The sequence below is a fragment of the Hylobates moloch genome, unplaced genomic scaffold, assembly GCF_009828535.3.
Source record: "Hylobates moloch isolate HMO894 unplaced genomic scaffold, HMol_V3 SCAFFOLD_17, whole genome shotgun sequence".
In the NCBI taxonomy this organism is placed as follows: Eukaryota; Metazoa; Chordata; class Mammalia; order Primates; family Hylobatidae; genus Hylobates; species Hylobates moloch.
In genome coordinates, this window is record NW_026652292.1 from 53,210,401 (window position 1) to 53,230,541 (window position 20,141).

At 44.9% G+C, this 20,141-nt stretch overlaps 1 protein-coding gene across 4 annotated transcripts in view; it reads right to left on the minus strand.

Annotated features, from left to right (window-relative positions):
• The window catches only part of TBC1D1 (TBC1 domain family member 1), a 245,798-nt gene extending 238,098 nt beyond the window's left edge, over positions 1-7,700 (minus strand). For 3 of the 4 annotated variants that reach the window (XM_032136088.2, XM_032136087.2, XM_032136086.2), the window contains exon 1: positions 7,458-7,699. The gene's annotated coding sequence lies outside the window, so the exon portion shown is untranslated. Of the gene's footprint in view, positions 1-7,457 lie in introns of all 4 variants that reach the window. The other variant, XM_058430019.1, reaches the window with a different exon arrangement.
• Positions 7,701-20,141: the final 12,441 nt, after the last annotated feature.

Sequence of the window (20,141 nt, forward strand, 5' to 3'; positions counted from 1 at the left end):
AACATGTTTAAAGAAGTACTAGAATTATTACAAAGGATAAATCTGAACTCTATCAATTATTTTAGATGAGGCAGTTATTAATATAGTGGCAACAAGCATAGCAGAATTACTTTCAATTTCCTTCTTAGAGTATAGATGTACACAGTACAAAAAATTCATTCATTTAAATCAGTTGATAATAATCAGTCATCAAATGAGTCCTGCCATTTCATTGACAAAACTATTTGAATGCCTGAAGTTTTTGTTTTTCAACCAGCTGTAGCATGTTCTTAGCTTCTCTGTGAAAAGTAGATTAGACCTTAGCACTGTTCTGTTGATAAACTATCAAATAATAAGTTCTACCTCCAACATAGCCATAATTATTTATACGCAATTCAGATTCTGCTAATATAAGATTCAGGGTAACTTAGATCAGGTGAATATCTACATTACTTGTCAATAAAAACTTCCGTAACAGAGATAAACTATGCAAATAATATTAGGGATTTGGTGCAAAAGTAACTGCAATTTTTGCCATTAAAAGGAATGGTAAAAACTGCAATTATTTCTGCACCAGCTTAATACTAACAAACCATTCGATTACTTTTTAAAGCCATCTCAATCCATATTATTTGCACTCAACCTTTCACCATTCTTTAGAACCTCTGATTCCAAGGAGAACTGTTATGTTTCATACCCTCAGCAAGAAATACTGTGATTCCAATGAGCTTCTAGTAATGTTCTTGTTAGAATTGTCTGTGAACACGCCCTATCCCTCTACAGAGAACCTGTGTATTCTGCACAACTCCCACCTAGCACAGTCTTTAAACATAGTAGCTACCCAAGACACAAAGATGTCCTTTTTTAGAACAGTTTCAATACTCTTGTTAATGTGCCCTGCTATGCTACATATTTCTGGCAGCATACACTTAGAATCAGAGAATTTTAAAGCTAACAAGTTCCTTTTAAGCCATTTAGAAATTTCCCTAATATTTGAAATGAGGCAACTAGATTCTGGAAAAGTTAAGTGGCTTGTCCAAATTTAGTGACAGAATTGGGACAATCCAAGTCCCTGACTCCCATCCAAGTGCTGCAGAGAACCCCAACTTCCTCATGAAAACACTTTCAAGTGTGAAGTAGAAAAAGCAAGTTACTCAGCTTCTCCAAATCTTGGTTATTCTTATAAGAGAATGGAACAAGATCATCCCCAAGTTTTCTTCCATCTCTAAAATCTGGTGAATCTTATTTTCATAATGTATAATACCAAATGTCCCCAACACTGTGTGGGGATGGAAAGCTGCTCCCATTTTCCCTTAAAGAACAAAAATGTGGGGGAGGTACATGAAGAAAGGATGGGAATTATTGATCAGGAAGTGAGAGAAGCAAGGGTAGGTACTAGTAAGCTGCTTATTGGGAACCCCCTTTCTTCCTAGCCCCCCCCCAACTCCTTCACAGCAAACTACAGAGAGCAGGATGGGGACTTCCCAGTAACTAACAGTACAACAGCCTCTGCAGCTTCAACCCTTACCTCCTCAGAATGCTGGTGGGAGGGTGGAGGGAGAGAAGAAAGGATGAATGGAGGGGTGCTAGTGGCCTCTAGCTCTGGGCCAGATCAGGAACTGGCCAATACTGATTAGCTGTTGGGGACCCCAGAATGGACAGAAGTCCCCAGGTGGCTACTCACATTGCTCTGTGAATCAATGGTTTAATTTCTCTGTTCTTACGCCAGATGGAGTGGGCATGCACCTGAACAGATTTATACTGCAACCTGAAATACTCTAATCCCATGCAGTAGGCTCACTGGCTTCGCTACACTCTTCATCCAATTCCTCCACAGGATTCCACCCCAATGGGAGCAATGTGTTCCTCACCCAGGAATCCCACAGGGAGCAACAACCCTTGGAGTAGAGGCTGTTTCACCATTGCATGGAGCTCCTGAAACCAGTGGTTCTAAATGTTTTCATCATCAAGGATGCTTTAGTACTGGGGTGTGCCTCTCTAATTTGACATGTAAAGTAATGATGCTTTTGAATGACTTCTTTCTGATATAAATTATTATTATTATTTGAGACAGAATCTCACTCTGTCACCCAGGCTGTAGTGCAGTGGCATGATCTCAGCTCACTGCATCCTCTGCCCCCTGGGTTCAAACAATTCTCCTGCCTCAGCCTCCCTAGTAGCTGGGATTACAGGTGTGTGCTACTACGCCCAGCTGATTTTTGTATTTTTGGTAGAGATGAGATTTCGTCATGTTTGCCAGGCTGGTCTCCAACTCCTGACCTCAAGTGATCTGCCAGCCTCGGCCTCCCAAAGTGCTGGGATTACAGGCACGAGTCATATAAATTAGAGCCAACTCGAGGCTAGTCCTTTAGAATGGCACTGTCACTTCTTATATTCTCTTCATTGCACAGGAAGAAGGGTGGGAAATGGGGGAGGGTCCTAGCTGGCCCTCGGAGATTATGTATAACCCTCCCACCTGAAGGGTTCCTTTAAGTTATTCTGCTAAAAGTAAAAAGAATACTTACCAACACATTATCATAGTGTGTTTATTAACTGATTTAACTTACAAAACGTTGGACAATAAGGAATATTATCATTGAACAGTGGCACAGAGAAGTGAGGTCACCTGCCCAAGGCCATACTATATAAAAAGTGGCAAAATCGGGATTTGAACCCAGGCCCTTTGGCTCCTGAGTTTGCTTGCTCTTAACCACTTTGCTAGAGCAATATTTGTTGACCACCTACCACTTCATGGACATTTTATATTAATGATCTTCTGTACGTTCACAACGCTGAGAAGTAGGTTTTGTCATGCTCATTTTACCCAAGGGTTCCCTCACTAATAAATTGTGAAGGCGGCATTTGAATCCATATCTGTCTTATCCACAAACTTCTGTTGCTTCTCATAAATGATATCCAAAGATCCCATAGATCTTTAGGTGGGAATAACTCTCAAATATCTTTCTTTCTTTTTTTTTTTTTTTTTGAGACGGAGTCTCGCTCTGTCACCCAGGCTGGAGTGCAGTGGCGCAATCTCGGCTCACTGCAAGCTCCGCCTCCCGGGTTCACGCCATTCTCCTGCCTCAGCCTCTCCGAGTAGCTGGGACTACAGGCGCCCGCCACCACGCCCGGCTAATTTTTTTTGTATTTTTAGTAGAGACGGGGTTTCACCGTGATCTCGATCTCCTGACCTCGTGATCCGCCCGCCTCGGCCTCCCAAAGTGCTGGGATTACAAGCGTGAGCCACCGCACCCGGCCCCTCAAATATCTTTCTAGTGGATTAGCTGGGTTGTTCTATCTAAATTTTGCTTGGCCTCAGCAATCCAAACCTAACATCAAAATTATACTCTAAAAGTATAAAATAAATAAACATAATAATAGCAATAAATAATATTGAGTGCTCACTGTGTACCAGGCACTGTTCTAAGCACTTTGCATGTATAAATTCACTAATTCTGGCAACAAACCTATAGGGCTTACCTAATTCGGAGGTTTAGATTTGCTGATTATATAAAATGTGCTGATAAATAAGCATTGTCTTTTTAAGAGAAAAATAGCCGTTGCTCATCTCAAAGGAGACAGGCACACTGAAAATTAAATGCCTCTTTGTTGGTGCTAAAATGTATTTCCTACATTCTGCACAGCTTCATAAAAACCTACATATCAAGAGTTTTTCAGTTGGCCCAAATATGACAAATCTTTTTCCAAACATCTGAAATCTGAAAAGGGACACATTGCCCCTGCATCTAAGACCTCATGAAATGGAACTTTTGGCTTAGAAATGTCAAAAACAGGTTGGGTGCCGTGGCTCACACCTGTAATCCCAGCACTTTGGGAGGCCAAAGCGGGTGGATCACAAGGTCGGGAGTTCAAGATCAGCCTGGCCAAGATGGTGAAACCTCGCCTCTACAAAAAACACAAAAATTAGCCGGCCGTGGTAGAGCATGCCTGTAGTCCCAGCTACTTGGGAGGCTGAGGCAGGAGAATCACTTGAACCCGGGAGGCGGAGGTTGCAGTGAGCCGAGATCGCGCCACTGCACTCCAGCCTGGGTGACACAGCGAGACTCCTTTCAAAAAAAAAAAAAAAAGAAAGAAAATGTCAAAAACCTTAAGGACGAAAACCTTCATGTCTTTCGTGAAGAATCTGGTCTAAAGATATTTTTTATTGGAATGTGGGGTTGGAAAGGAAGAAAAGTCAGTGAAGGAAATTGTAAGGTAATAGTTCTTACTGAAAACCTAAATCCTTCATCATCACTACAGGGATACAAACCCCAACACTACTCTGCTGCTGAATGGACTCAGTGGCACCATCATGTTTCACTGCAACCTCTGCCTCCCAGCTTCAAGCGATTCTGTCTTAGCCTCCCAAATAGCTGGGACTACAGGCGCATGCCACCATGTCTGGCTAGTTTTTGTATATCTATATTTTTGTAGAGACAGGGTTTTGCCATGCTGGCCAGGCTGGTCTCGAACTCCTGACCTCAAGTGATCCACCTGCCTTGGACTCCCAAAGTGCTGGGATTATAGGCATGAGCCACCATGCCTGGCCATGGACTCAGTCATTTTAATGAGCAGATTTTACTTCTCAAGTTTAATGACCAGGAGATGAAACCTGCTGAGAAATATTTAAAATATTGAAACTAACATGGTCGTTAAACTTGAGAAGGGCAGCACGGTAGACTGGAAAAGGGCAAAATAAATGATCCTGAGGCACCCACACATATACAGGAAGTCCCCAAATGGGCTGTGATACATTTTCTGTTCTCTGGGAATCTGAAAAGAGCAAAAACTGAGAAATGCTGTGGAGAGAGTAAGAAGGGCTTCAGAGAGCGGCCATTCTGTCAGATCAAATTAAAACCATGCTCAAAGACAGAATCCTCTGGAACCCCTTGCTCTCCTCCCTACCATCTACTCTGCCAGAAAGCTGGTGGCCAACAAAGCAGGCAGCTGTGGTGCCTACTCCAGGCACCAAGACAACTGAAGATGCTGCTGTGAACACAGAAGAGGTAACAGCCATGCTGCTTGGTTCAGGCTCCCCACTGCTTGCCAGTGGTATATCCTAGAAGATCTGGACCACAAAAAGCCACCCACCCACATCTGACTCTGCATAGGGGCACATCTCATTGTGATTGCAGCCTTCCTGGTCAGAGCTGTCTTCTAGGGAAGTGGGGGACAGGGATTATCACCAGCTGGATAATGAGGAAGAAGGGGCAAGCTCTGTTGCTTCAGAGTTGCACGTTTCCTCCTAATACCCACTAGTGTTTTCACAAACTGTGCCTTATGGGACACCAGGTCAACACTGCATGACTGCCACCCAACCAGAAATGCTGTCATGGTGAAAAGGGGAAGCCCCAGCACTCTCAGTGGGGTAGATAACAATAGACTATGACAAGGAGACTCGTTTGCAAAATTTTCCTTTGAAAACGTAATGTAATAATTTATAACTACACCAGTGATTTTTTTTTCCTGTTCTCCTGGTTTGCAAATGGCTGGACAAATCCACAGGAAATTATTTTAATTATCACCTAATGATTTTATTTCCTGCTTTGAACCACTTAGTCCCTTCCATGTCTCCTTGCACTCAATAGTGTTAGAATGCTCTACTTGTGTTCACTTCAGAAAATGTCCCCTAAACTCTTTTTTTTTTTTTTTAAGAGATGGGATCTCACTTTGTCACCCAGGCTCCAGTGAGGTGGCACAGTCATAGCTCACTACCGCCTCGAACTTCTGGGCTCAAGTGATCCTCCTGCCTCAGCCTCCCAAGTAGCTGGGACTACAGGTGGGTGCCACCACCCCTAGCTCACTTAAAAAATTTTTGTAGAGATGGGGTCTCACTATCTTTCTGAACTCTTGAGCTCAAACGATCCTCCTGCCTCAGCTTCCCAAAGCGTGGGGATTACAGGTGTAAGACACTGCCCCTGGCCTAAACACTTTATATGATACCTTTTAACTCACAGCTATGGCTACTATCCAGTAGCGCATGTTATGTCAATGGTTACTTATAGATAAATCTGGAGAGAAAGTGCTTGCTGGGGTCTTATTTTTCTATAACATGCTAGAAAAAAATAACAAGAAACAGGCAGACTGTGAGACTATGACAGCATCCAATTTCAAATCGTTGTAAAACACCTGTTTACAAAAGCAGTTAAACCTTTTCTATGCAAACTCTTTCATGCCATGTCCTTATTCCTTAAGACAGCTCCCAGGAAGGAGTTGATTATGATGCACACCTCTTTCCCGACCAAGAGAAGCCATCTCAACTCTAGAAAAAGGTGCCGAACTCACCTGTCCAGGTATTCCTAACCCACGGGAGTGACAGAACACGAAGAGTCAGAAATATAAAAAGTCTTTCTGCGAGGTGGATTCCCAGCCTCTGGGAGCAGCCCGGCTTTCATTCTTCCACCCCAAACCCTCGCACATACAGTTGACTTCCAAAACACAACAAAAACCAGAGGTGGCCATTCTCCACCTCCTACCAATCCCAGCTCACATCTAGGGAAGAAATTTCTGCCCTCCTAAACAAGGGTTTTGGACCAGGGCCTCTGCATTCAGCTTAGGTCCAGTGCAAAAAGTTTGGAAGTTTGAAGTTGTACAGATAGCTGAGTTTCTTGGGTGTGACTTATTTAAACCAGGTCATTTTAAAATGCTCTTTCAAAGTCTGATTTTATTAATAAATGAAATAATCCCATCATAAAGGAAACAATGAGAAATCTATGAAGTGAAAACATATCCATTAATATGGGGCACCCTGAAAATTAAACTGTTTGGTAGAAGGAACGACCATCACTTTCAACTTCTTTTTAAAGCAATTTCCAGAGAATAAGCTATGTTAAGTAAAATCAAAACAGGAAAAGCCACGTCTAGGTGGATTTCAAACAAAATGATACCTCTTTAAAAAAAAAAAAAAAACCTTAATGCCTGGTGAAGTTTGAGGGGGTCGCATAATCACAGAGCCATCAGGAAGCGGCCAGAAACAAGCAGGGTTTCAAAATGACTGGTACAGGATGTGCCCATAGAAAGAAATGTTGCGCGCACTGGTGGAGCTGCCAAAGTTACTACTGCAAAGTACCCTGAACTTTTAAAGGGTGGCTTGGGGTCACTCTGACCACACTCTTCCCAATCTGGTCTCCTTGCAAACACGCTAGCCCTCGAGATAATTGGCGGGAGGGGGGAGGGGAGAGATGCGCGGAGCAGTGAGCGGGCGGGGGTGGGGGGAGAAGCTGGCGGAGCTCTCGGGTCGCTAGCAACATCAAGGTTTCGCTTTCGTCCAAGGGCGGCGGGGGTGGGGTGGGGTGGGGGGCAACGAGATGGCAATGAACTTCTTCCCCCGAGAGACCCTGGCCTCGCGTCCGTGGGCGGCCAGATGCCTTCCCCTCCGCGGCCAGGCGGGGCAGGGGCGTGCTGCGGGAGGGGGCGGCCGCGATGCCCCGGGAGGAGCCAGCGGGGTGGCCAGGACGAAGCCCCAGAAAGCGCCTTACCTGTGCCGCGGCGCGCTCAGAGCCCGGGGCCGGGCCGGGACGCGCAGGTGCTTGGGGGCATCCTGGGGACTGCCTGGGCGGGCGGGGAGTCCATCGTACCCGGCTGGCTGCGCTCTTCCCGCCGCGGTGGGCCGGGGAGGGGGCTCCCCTCGGCTCGGCGCCCGCCTCTTCTCCACCCAGCTGAGGACACAGCGGGTCCCGCGGCGGCGGCAGCAACAGGCACCGGCGGACGGTGGCGGCACCAGAAGCAGCAGCCGAAGAGGAGGAGGAGGAGGAAGAGGAGGAGGAGGAGGAAGAGGAGGAGGAGGAGGTGTCTGCGCGCGGCTCTCGTTTCCTCCTCCCAGCCTGGGCGAGCGCGCTGGAGGCGAGGGGAGGACAGGAGCCGGGATCTCCCCACTCGGTCCCCGGGGAGCTGGGAGGAGGACTCGGTGTCCTCCTCCTCCCCACTGCGCCGTGTGACTGTGCCCGGGCAGCACGGCCCGGACGGGAGAGTCACAAGCGAGCAACAGCTGCTGCACTGCGGGTCCGCCGCGGCCTCCCTCCCCTCCTTGCCACCCCCCGCCCCCAAGCCCGCGGGCCATCCTCAGCCAGTGTCTGTGGGGGGAATGAGGGGGAAGTACTCGGGCCGCCGCCCCATCCAGACTCCTGCGCAGGATCTGGGCACAGCGTTTCCCTGGGGAGCCGGGGGCGCGGGGCCCCGCGCGTGATGCAGGCCCTCGTGGCGGGATGTGCAGTCGCACACCCTGTCCTTGGCGGCCTATTTATAGCAGGTGGCACTGCCCGCCGCTCGCTCGGCCTGAGTGGCTCTCAGCAGGTGGCACTGCCTGCCCGCTCTCCGCTCTCCCGAAGGCGCCTCGCCTCATCTGCACCCTCCCCTTCTCCCTCCGAAACAGACGTGGTGGAAACTGCACACAACATGGGGGGCGGGGGCCGGGGGCGACCAAGCCACCTGGCTCTCCCCCGCCTTACCCCTTCTCCCCGTCCTTGGAGGATGGCAAGGGGTGAACTGAGGCACGGATGCCCTATGGCGCGCTGGCATGCGAGGCAGGAGAATCAGGCACTCTGGGAAACAACGAAGGCGAAGTGCCCTCCCGGGATTAAACACCAGGAAACTCCATTTCTAACCAATTGCGGGAGTGACGCAGAGCCTGGATTAGGCGCTTTTTCCTGCCCCGCGCGCCCGGCACACGCGCAGGAACACACACCACACGCACACGCACACGCACACCCCGGTGTGCATGCCCCGATCAGGTCTGGGGACATTCCCAGCGGTGTTGTAGAGTGCAAGGAAAGACGCGGAGGAGATGTGAAAAGCGGGACAGAGCTCGCTCCCTAAGACTAGGGCATGGCAGTGTGCAAGAAACAGGCGAAGCTCCCAGATCCCTATCCCACCAGGCACATAGGCGCAACGTCACTCGCAGGGTGGGGAGAGGGATCTGAGAAAAGTAAGAAGCATCACATCCTTTCCAGAGAAGAGTCCGCAGGGAGGGGAGAGCCGGGTGCTCAGAGGAGGCAGTTCCAGACACCCACGTGGCATCTTTCTGGATTTTTTTACTTAATGTAGCTGGAGGTGGACTTTAGGGAAGAGGCTGAGAGTTTGAGTTGTACGGTTGGACTTGAATCCAAATCCCAGCAGGTGTGGCTTAGGCGAGGTGCTGGACCTTTGGTCTTCATTGTCTTACCTGCTAAATGGGAGCAATACACACCTTACAAGATCTTTGTGAGGACAAAGCAGGAAAGTGTAAGTAAAGTGGCCAGTGCAGTGACACAGACGTACACGGTCCTCAACTAAAGGCAGCAGCTATTATCAATATTACTGTGGCCCAGGAGGCAAATAGAGGGCCAAGCTTCCTCATCGTACCAAGAACAGTGTCTTCCTTGAAGCCCACTGAGGCTCTTGTAGGCTTTCAGATTAGGGCTGTCTTATGGCATTCCCTGATTTCTCTGGATGCTTACATCCAGGGGAGATATGTTTAAGTGGACCCAAGAGTTTTATTCACAGCTTGACTTCAAACTCTCACAATAGTGGTAGCTATTATTTATGGAGGCGTTAGTCGATTTGGGATACTGTGCTAGATACTGTCCTTATATATTGTTGCTAATTGGCTCAAAAACTCTGCAGGGCAAAGATTGTTAAATCCATTTGACTAAGAAGAAAAATGAGACGTTAGTGCCTACAGGGTTAGTGGGTGCTGGAATCTCCAAGACCCAAAGCCCTTTATAATACGCTTGCTCTCTGGCCACTGTGTAGCCCTCGGCTCATTCTTTCTCATTGAATAGTTATTTGTGTGCGTATCCTCAACTCTTTTTAAAGAAATATAGTCATAAATAATGTAATGAGTAGAATGTTAACTGGGTTATGGAAATTATTCTTTAGGTTACAAGACCAGGTAAACCAGTTAAACCATATTGTTATCACTTGGATCATATCCCAAATTGTTTCATGTTTTTACCTTCAACTCTGTTGTAGAATTCTCTCTCCCTGTCTGCAGTGACCTGCTGCACACATTTACCTCCAGAGTGCTCGATGTCGAGAAAGGTACGCAATCATTCATTTCATTGACACTCTAAACTGCTTTTTGTATGTAACCCACCAGAGGATGGTTGAAAGTGTTACCTAACAACCCTGCTTGCCAGGCTCTGCTCCTGGGAAAAGAGGTCAGGCCAAGGGGAACAGAGATAATTTGCTGGGCTCTGCTTACAGAACATCCTGGCCAGAGCCCCCTCCCGTCGGGCCACTCCACTACCTTTTCTTTCCGTCACTTGGTCACCTCCTCTACCCTCTCTTCACCCGTACCCCTAGTCCCAGAGTACAGGAAGGCTTAAGTACAGGTAGGCAGCCAGGCAGAGTGCCTAACCAGAATACAGATGTAGGAATTGGATGGGTGGGGCCCAGATGCAGGCCCAGGCCTCATATCTCTAACAGCATTGACATCCAGCAAGTTCCAGCTCAGAGATTTATAACTTAGTGGCAAATGACCATTTGCCTTGACCCTTACCTAGGTTAGGGAGAGGCCATGGCCTTGTGAGCAGCAGCAATTTCTGCATCACTTTTCCAGCTCCCGGGACAGCTAGCACCCTAAGAATGATAAGGAGGGATTTTACCATACTTTCAACTTCCGGGAAACAGAACTCTTTCTATAGTATGCAATAAGGATTGTTGAACTTCTTTTTTAAAGCTATACAGCATTATCTTAGAAATTAGGGGACAGCTTGCTATCAACCTATTTGGCCTTAGGTTTTCTAGCAGTTGTAGAAAAAACAGTAAAGGGGACTTTGAAGCAGATGGTGATACCTGGTATGGCAGGATGAAGACTGTCAAATGTGGGCGGGGAGATCCATACTGGCCCAGTGCAGAGTGCAGAGGTAAGAGCTCACCACTCAGCTCTTACCTTGCAGGTGCCATTGCTCTAGGAGGGAAGTAGCTCCTTCCCCTTGCTATGTGGCCATGTGACTCCCAGGAGAGCTGGTACACACCATGGTAGAAGCATGGGCCAATGGGGCCTTGGTAATGGCAACAGAGAGCTCCCTCAAGGCCCAGGAAGGTGTTCTGTTGGTCCCTCTTTAAGTCACCGATAACAAAAGCAAGTAGAGAATAGGGCCAAATGCTCCTATGATTCTGCTGGAGCCTCGGATTCTCCTGACAGAGTATGACCCAGGAACACAAGCAGTGTGGAGCTCTTCACCACCAGGGGCATTTAGCTGACATCAGCTATGGACTCATTGGCTCAGCGAGTGAAAACCCTGATGCGAAGGCACCGACAGTCATGGCTGCTGCACTTTTCCTGTCTGGACAACTTCCACGCCTCCAGCTCTTCCCAAAATCCTGCCATGGATCATTCTTTTAGGGCTTCTCCCACAGACTCTTTCCTAATTTAGCTATTTGCAGCATAATTAATTATTCATTGCCAAAAGCCAGGAACATTAATATCAGCTTTAAGATGGCTGCAGAGCTCTAGAAAATTGTGAACCATCGATGCTATTAAATTATTAAATCACATGAAAAGCTCGGAGGCTGAATGAAAACAGAGGCCACTTTACTTTTCAAAAGTTAAGGGAACCATATATACATCTAGAATTAAAATCTTTGGTTGATGTAGAAAGAAGACTTTTGACAAAATTAATCATCATTAAGTCTGTCAGTTAGGTATTTAAATGCTCATATTAGGAATCCAAACTATTGCTATTATATATTTTTACTTAATTTCAAAACGTGCATAATAAGGTAGTGGGTCCATTTCCAAAAAATGGCACCAATAAAGGCAAAAAATAAGACTATACTGGCTAGAACCCTAGGATAGTAAGGTAGTTCACTGGGTATGCTTGTTCCCATTGATTGATAGTGACTTTCTGGAGCCCTGAGTGGACAAGGCTTGTAAGGCAAGTCCATACTCAGTGGGAAAGGGTGCAAGATTGAGAAGCAGCACCTGCCTCAAGCATGGGAGGAGGCAGCATTGCAGCACCAATGCCGGGTAATTTGCCAACCCTGTCAATCCAAGGCATAACAGTTCGATCTAAAGAGTATGTGAAGGCTGGGGTGATGGCTCATCCTATAATCCCAGTACTTTGGGAGGTTGAGGTGGGCTGATCACTTGAGCCCAGGAGCTGGAGATGAGCCTAGGCAACATGACAAAACCTCTATTAAAAAATACAAACAAAAAATTTAGCTGGGGGTTGTGGTGCACACCTATAGTTCAAGGTACCCAGGAGGCTGAGGTGGGAGGATGGTTTGAGCCCCAGAAGTTGAGGCTGCAGCAAGCTGTGATGACACCACTGCACTCCAATCTGGGTGTAGGAGGGAGAAACTGTCTCTAAATAATAATAATAATAATAATAATAATATAGAGTCTGTTAAGTTATGCCCAAATATCTTTCCTTTTCTTTCTTTTTCTCTTTCCTTTTATTTTTCTTTCTTTCTTTCTTTCTTTTTCTTTCTTTTTCTTTTTTTCTTTTTCTTTCTCTTTCATTTTTCTTTCCTTTCTTTCTTTCTTTTTTTTTTCTTCTTTCCCTTCCTTCCTTCCCTTCCCCTTCCTTCCTTTTCTCTTTCTTTCCTTCCTTCCTTCCTTTCTTTCTTTCTTTTCTTTCTTTCTTTCTTTCCTTTCTCTTTCTTTCTTTTCTTTCTTTCTTTTTCTTTCGTCTCCTTCCTTCCTTCCTTCCCTTCCTTCCTTCCTTCCTTCCTTCCTTCCTTCCTTCCTAATTCTTTCTTTCTTTCCTTTGGTTTTGTTTTCTGAGACAGGGTCTGGCTCTGTTGCCCAGGCTGGAGTGCAGTGGTGCCTTTGTGGCTCACTGCAGCCTCGACCTCTTGGGCTCAAGCTATCCTCTGCTCAGTGTTCTGAGTAGCTGGGACTACAGACGCACACCACCACACCCAGCTAATTTTTAAATGTTTTGTAGAGACAGGATTTTGCCGTGTTGCCTAGACTGGTCTCAAACTCCTAAACTCAAGCAATCCACCCACATCGGCCTCCCAAAGCACTGGGATTACAGATGTGAACCACTGTGCCCAGTTCCCAAATATCTTAATTAACTATAAGAAATATTCTACATGACAAGAAAATGAAAATCAAAGTCAGAGACTATATTACATCGACTTGTCTACAATACTAGATCCCTGAAATTGCTTTCCGAAAGGTGTAAGATTAATAAAATATGATGCAAAAAATTAAAATGAGCAGATAGCCAACATAGATTTTAGAATTTCAGCAATTGAAATAAACAAAAATTTTACTGCATGAAGAACTCACGCTTACAATGCATGACACAACGGTAAATCAATGCAGTGTGAGAATGGGGGGACTGTATACTTAAGCCCCAGAGTAGGCTTCTGTGAAGTATCTAATCTCCTTTTATGGACAAAGCAGATAAAACTCTGGGCACTGGTTCCACTTCCTTTTCCAGCAACCTCTCCTATTTGTCATTGCTCTACACAAGCAATTGCTCCACGCAGCTCTCTGACGATGTCCAGCCTTTACTTGGGGTTCTCACTTTCCACCTGAGCTGGTTCCGTGGGTCTGGGCACCAAGTACAAAGTTTGGCAAATGTTAGATGGCACGTCATTTTTAAATTATGATATCTAAATTTGTCTAAGGTCAATGAGAATTTTTTTGTAAATTGTCAGAGCTAGTTATGGATCTCGATGATTTTACACAGAATGGGTAAGCTGACTAAGCTCTCTACCCTGCAGCAACCCCACTTCATTTTGCCCCAAATTCCATTGGTGGTACCTAATGTGTAATCTCACCTAGAATGCAGGAGCTGCTAACTGGTTTCCCTGATTTGGCCCTCACCACCCTGCAGCCTATTCTTAACATAGCAGCCACGTGAATCTGCTAAAATATCATTTGGGCCATGTCACTGCTTGGCTTGGAATCCTCCCATGGCTTTCTGGATTCCCCAGAGTAAAAGTCAAAGTCCTTATAATGGGTTAGAGGGTCCTACAGGATCTTCTCCCTCAACCCCCACACCACTACCTCTGTACTTTATCACCTGCTACCAGCCTTGACTCACTCTGCTCCAGCCACACTGGCCTTGCAGTTACGCAGAGATGCCAGGCACACTCCTGCCCCAGGGCCTTTGCATTTACTCTTCCCTTTGCTAAGCGTACTCTTCCCTCAGATATTCACATTGGCCCCTCACTTACTTCACTTTGTTTAAATGTCACCCTCTCCATGAGGCCTTCCTGACCAACTTTTTGAAAATGGAAACCACAGCTACACCTACACACACACACACACACACACACACACACACACACACCCCTTGTCCCTTTTCCTGCTTTATATTCCTCCACAGCACTTACCTTCTAATGTACTATATTAGTTACTTGTATATCTTATTTGTCATCTGTTTCCCCCTCCCCCTTCCATGGGAGCAGAAAATTTTGTCTGTTTTATTTGCTGCTGTATCTTCAACTCACAGAATGGAGCCCTACACATAGTAGGCATCCAATGAATATGTGCTGAGCGAATGAATGAAGAAAAATTTGTAATATATAACAGCTGTGAGTTTAATACATGTCCTTATATAGAGAGGAAAACCTAGAAATTCTAATCTAATAGATAGTACTTCTATTAGATTAGATTTCCTAGGTTCTCCTCTTGCCTAGAAATTCTAATCTAATAGAAATACTATGTATTAGATTAGAAGTACTATCTATAGAAGTACTATCTATTAGATTAAAATTTCTAGGTTTTCCTCTTGTTGAGAGCTCATTAGATTTCTCAACTGTCCTAAGAGGTATGTCAGTACTTCCCCCCAAGGTGAGCTAAATGTTGAAGCATGTGACTCCTTGTTTAACCATAAACATAGACTCTAATTTCAGATACACTATAGAAGGACTTTCGAGTCAGGAACAACTGAGAACTCATCAGCAGTCAACGTTTGTTAGAAGTTTGGTCGAGAAAATATGATCTTGGAGAGCAGCATGAAAGATATCCAGTTCAATTGGTCCTCTAAAATCTGGATCCCCTGCAATCAGTTCCTTATCAGATCAACCCAAGTGAAGATCCATTTGCCTGGAGTGTATCCAGAAATTTTTTTTTTTATTGATTTTCACTTTGATATTATTCCATTGGTCCATAGTGGGGGAATGCATTTTATAAAAATGCCCTATTCAGTCTGAAGATATTATTGAGGGTGTTTATTAATACCTTATACAGTGTCCTTTTAAAGAGAATCCAAGAAAAAGTTTCTCCTAGGACTCCACTAAGAAAAACTTTTCTTTCCTTGAGCAACTGATTGTACCTCCATCCTTGCACTGACCGTTTGGGGTTCACTGCTTGGCAGTCATCCAGGACATTTTGTGTGCTAAGTCAGTGATTCACAAATGCCCTTTCCAAGCCATTGCCAGTTTGTGCCACTTTTCATCTATCCAAGACAAACTATAAATAACAATGTGTAATTTCATAAAACCAAACTGAACTTCTCTGTCTTCTGAGATCATGTTCTTCCTACCTTATAGGTACTAGCAAATAAGTATTTCTTTTATGAAATTATGGTGAGAACCATATGGTAAGATCCATTGCTTTGTGCTTGTTTTATAATGTCTTTACTTGGCGAAAGAACATTATAGCGCCCCTTTGTCAATTCCTAGTGTTTGCAGAAATGTTACTGGTTCGGAAAATCCAAAGTCTAGAAGCAGTGGTTTCTACCTAATTCCTAGCTTTATTCTATCTCACCTACTACCCTTTCCTTTCGACCTGTTTTCTTATTCACTTTGAATCATTTTTTGTATTAAAAAAAAGTGAATACATTTAAGCCATCTTCAATCATTCCTGGGATGTGGCAGAAATATGAGTGAATGAATGAGTGAATAACAGAATTGTACAGGCAAAGAATCAAATGTTCTCACTCATCACCACCTTGCATGGTACCTGCCTAGTGTGTGTAGTGTGTTGTAATTTACAGATCTCATATTATTTAACCCTCTCAGCAGCCCTCAGAGGTGAATGGTATTTCTCTCTTTCCCTCATTATAGAATTGGAGTTGTCCTAAGGCAGAAAACCTGTGGGGGAGAAATTGGGGTTTTAACCTGGATATTCTGTCAGCAAGCCTAATTCTTCTCGTCTATACCATATTACTGCCTTTCAAACTAATGTTTTTGAGGGTGATCAGGTTTGGAGGTGCTTTGATTTGTGGGGGGGGAAATAAGGAGAGTCTGGTTATTTACTTGGCTTTCAGAATAACATTCCTGATTGCGAGGTGTTCCTGGTCGGGCTGTGCTTCAGCTGGGGATCTCTGACCCTTTAACTTCTCAGGGGCATCCACAGAACCAAGGTTTCCTTGATCAGCACACATTGAAGAAATGTGCTCCGGGGCAGTCTCTTTTTTCTCACTTCTCTATTGCATAATAATTCATATTGTGCCACAGCATTATAGTGGGAGCTTGCTTCATTACTTCGTAATTTCTTTTAACATTAAAGCTGAGCTAGAGACATTCAGCCTTCTTCTCATTTTTTTGTTGCTAAATAGGAAATGTAGGATTACTCAACAGAGTGTGGGTCCTTGGATAAGAAGCTTAGAGAAATCATTAAGGGGGAGGTAGAATTTACCAAGATTTCCAAAGTGGCAGGTAAGTACCACAAAGGGTTAGTAGTCTTTCAACCAGTAGAGATTCATAGATGAGCTATTCCATGGCTCTGAACTAGGCACTGAAGTGATGCAAAGAAATATGAGACAGCTTCCTCGTCTTCAGCATCTTTACTCTCTTCTGATTCAGGGTTGACAAACTACTAAAAGCCCATTTGGTAAATATTTTAGGCATTGCAGGACATTCCATCTTTGTCCCACCTTTCAAATCTGTTGCAGTGGCGGGCAACAGTGGCTCACACCTGTAATCCCAGCACTTTGGGAGGCCACGGGGGGCGGATCACGAGGTCAGGAGTTTGAGACCAGCCTGGCCAATATGGCGAAACCCCATGTCTACTAAAAATACAAAAATTAGCCGGGCATGGTGGCGCATGCCTGTAGTCCCAGCTACTCAAGAGGCTGAGGCAGAAGAATTTCTTGAATCCGGGAGGCGGAGGTTGCAGTGAGCCAAGATCGTGCCACTGCACTCCAGCCTGGGTGACAGGGTGAGACTCCATCTCAAGGGAAAAAAAAAAAAAAAAGTCTGTTGCAGTGCAAAAGCAGCCACAAACACTATGCAAACAAATGAGTATGGCTGTGTTCTAGTGAGTATGGATGCTGAAATTTGGATTTCATGCATTTTAACACTGTCATGAAATATTCTTTAAAAAATTTTTTCCAACCATTTAAAAATGTAAAATCCATTCTTAGCTCATGGAGCATACAAAATCAAGCAGCTGGATTTGGCGAGGAGGACATAATTTGCTAACCCTGCTCTAGGGCAAGGGTTTTTAACTATTTTTATAGTATAGATCCCTTTGCCTGTGTAATGAAGCCTGTGGAAGCTTCCTCAGAATAATATTTGTAAATGCCTAAAATAAAATAAATAAAATACATTAATAATGAAGTTCATATGTTATGATATCATGCTTTTAAAAATATATGTTGATCTCTGTATTTCCACGTAATTGGCTACAAATTATATGGAAGGCTGAGCTACAGACATTCAGCCTTCTTCTCATTCTTTTGTTGCTAAATATAAAATGTAGGATGACATTCTCCTTTAAGTAACCAATTATATAACCAATTATATAAAATTCTCCTTTAAGTAACCAATTATATGGAAATACAGATATCAATATATACTTTTAAAAGCATAATATTGTAATATATGGACATCATTATTAATGTATTAAATAACAAGATTTGCCCACAGGTATAATAACTACCATGATTTTGAGATAGTAATAAAGATATATGATATTCTGAGATACTTGTTACAACTGAAATGTGACAGGAAAATCAATGATTTCTATTGATGACAATGTCATGCGGAGTGATAATACTACTATGGTTCGTTATCTAAATTTGTAAAGGCAGAAAAATCTAAATTGTGATTAGAACTGCTAGAAGTAACTTAAAAAAATGTATTTTTACTTTCCACCCAAGTTCACTGACCCCTTGGAGTGTATGCACAGAACCATCAGAGAACTTTTGATCTTAGGTTAAGCACCCATGAGAAATCAGTGACAAGCCTCCATAAATCTGTGCATAATCCCTCCTTAATGTTCTGGAATCATAAGAGGCTAAAGCCTCTTTAGATTTGAACATTTCTTGAAAGGAAGAACTCATACTTGTCTCACTGACCAGCATTGGATGGTCTCAGACCACTTCATGGCTAGGTGAACTTGAACAAGTTATTTTCACTGAACTCTGGTGTATCTATGTGCCTGTGCCCCGCCCCTTTTATTTTTTTTTGAGACGGAGTCTGGCTCTGTCACCCAGGCTGGAGTGCAGTGGCGCGATCTCGGCTCACTTCAACCTTCGCCTCCTGGGTTCACACCATTCTCCTGCCTCAGCCTCCCGAGTAGCTGGGACCACAGGCGCCCGCCACCACACCCGGCTAATTTTGTGTATTTTAAGTAGAGATAGGGTTTCACCGTGTTAGCCAGGATGGTCTCTATCTCCTGACCTCGTGATCCCACCTGCCTCGGCCTCCCAAAGTGCTGGGATTACAGGCGTGAGTCACTGTGCCCGGCCTATGTGTCCCCTCTTTAATTTTTATTATTTTATTTTATTTTTTTGTTTTATTTTTTTGAGACGGAGTCTCGCTCTGTCACCCAGGCTGGAGTGCAGTGGCGCGATCTCGGCTCACTGCAAGCTCCGCCTCCCAGGTTCACGCCATTCTCCTGCCTCAGCCTCTCCGAGTAGCTGGGACTACAGGCGCCCACCACGGCGCCCGGCTAATTTTTTGTATTTTTAGTAGAGACGGGGTTTCACCGTGGTCTCGATCTCCTGACCTCGTGATCCGCCCGCCTCGGCCTCCCAGAGTGCTGGGATTACAAGCGTGAGCCACCGCGCCCAGCCTGTGTCTCCTCTTTAAGATGACGGGAATAAAAATAATAGTACTTACCTTATGTTGTTGATTGGGTTAATGAGTTAGCAAATGTAAAACACTTGGAACAGAACCTGGCATGCAGTATAGCACATCATGATCATTGTCATTATTCAGTGATGCAATTCTCTCTTGTTCTTCCTTCTCTGGATGCTATCAGCTCTTTCATGTAGCCTTCTCTTCTCTTCCTCTTTCTGTAGGGGGGAACAGGAAGCTAACCCAAGACGATGTTTTCTTTCAGGTAAAAATTCAAATAACTTCAATCTTGGCTGGGCGCGGTGGTTCACGCCTATAATCCCAGCACTTTGGGAGGCCGAGAAGGGTGGATCACCTGAGGTCAGGAGTTCCAGACCAGTCTGACCAACATGGTGAAACCCTGTCTGTACTAAAAATACAAAAATTAGCTGGATGTGGTGGTGCATACCTGTAATCCCAGCTACTCAGGAGGTTGAGGCAGGAGAATTGCTTGAACCTGGGAGGCGGAGGTTGCAGTGAGCCAAGATCGAGCATTGCCAAGATCGAGTATTGCACTCCAGCCTGGGCAACAAGAGCAAAACTCCATCTCAAAACAAAACAAAACACCCTTCAATCTTTGGAAAATTAAGACTTTAGGAATTCAGCGGTTGTGCTGCTGCAGAAACACTATAATGATTGCTTTAAGGAAAAAGTTCGGAACATTCTTCCCCCTTTAAATGGTCAACGTTTTGCCAGGAAGGGCAGGGAAAGCTTATCCAAACTGAGTAACATTTTTAAAGTTAAAATTTAACCATGTAAGAAGTCTTTCAAATCCTGTTTCTCCTCCCACGATGAGATGTTGTAGGAGCTAACAGGTACACAGGCAAGCACAGTCAGGGTCAGGCAGTTCTGGAAAGAAGCAGACTAGCAGGTGTGGAGAAGACCCACAAGTCAAATGGATATAGTGCAGGATAAAATATAGCAATTTTTTTTCTTTTTTCGAGATGGAGTCTTGCTCTGTTGCCCAGGCTGGAGTGCAGTGGCATGATCTTGGCTCACTTCAACCTTTGCCTCCCGGGTTCAAGCAATTCTCCTGTCTCAGCCTCCCGAGTAGCTGGGATTACAGGTGCCCTCCACCACGCTCGGCTAATTGTTGTATTCTTAATTTTTGTATTCTTAGTAGAGACAGGGTTTCACCATGTTGGCCAGGCTGGTCTCAAACTCCTGACCTCAAGTGAACCACCCACCTCGGGCTCCCAAAGTGCTGG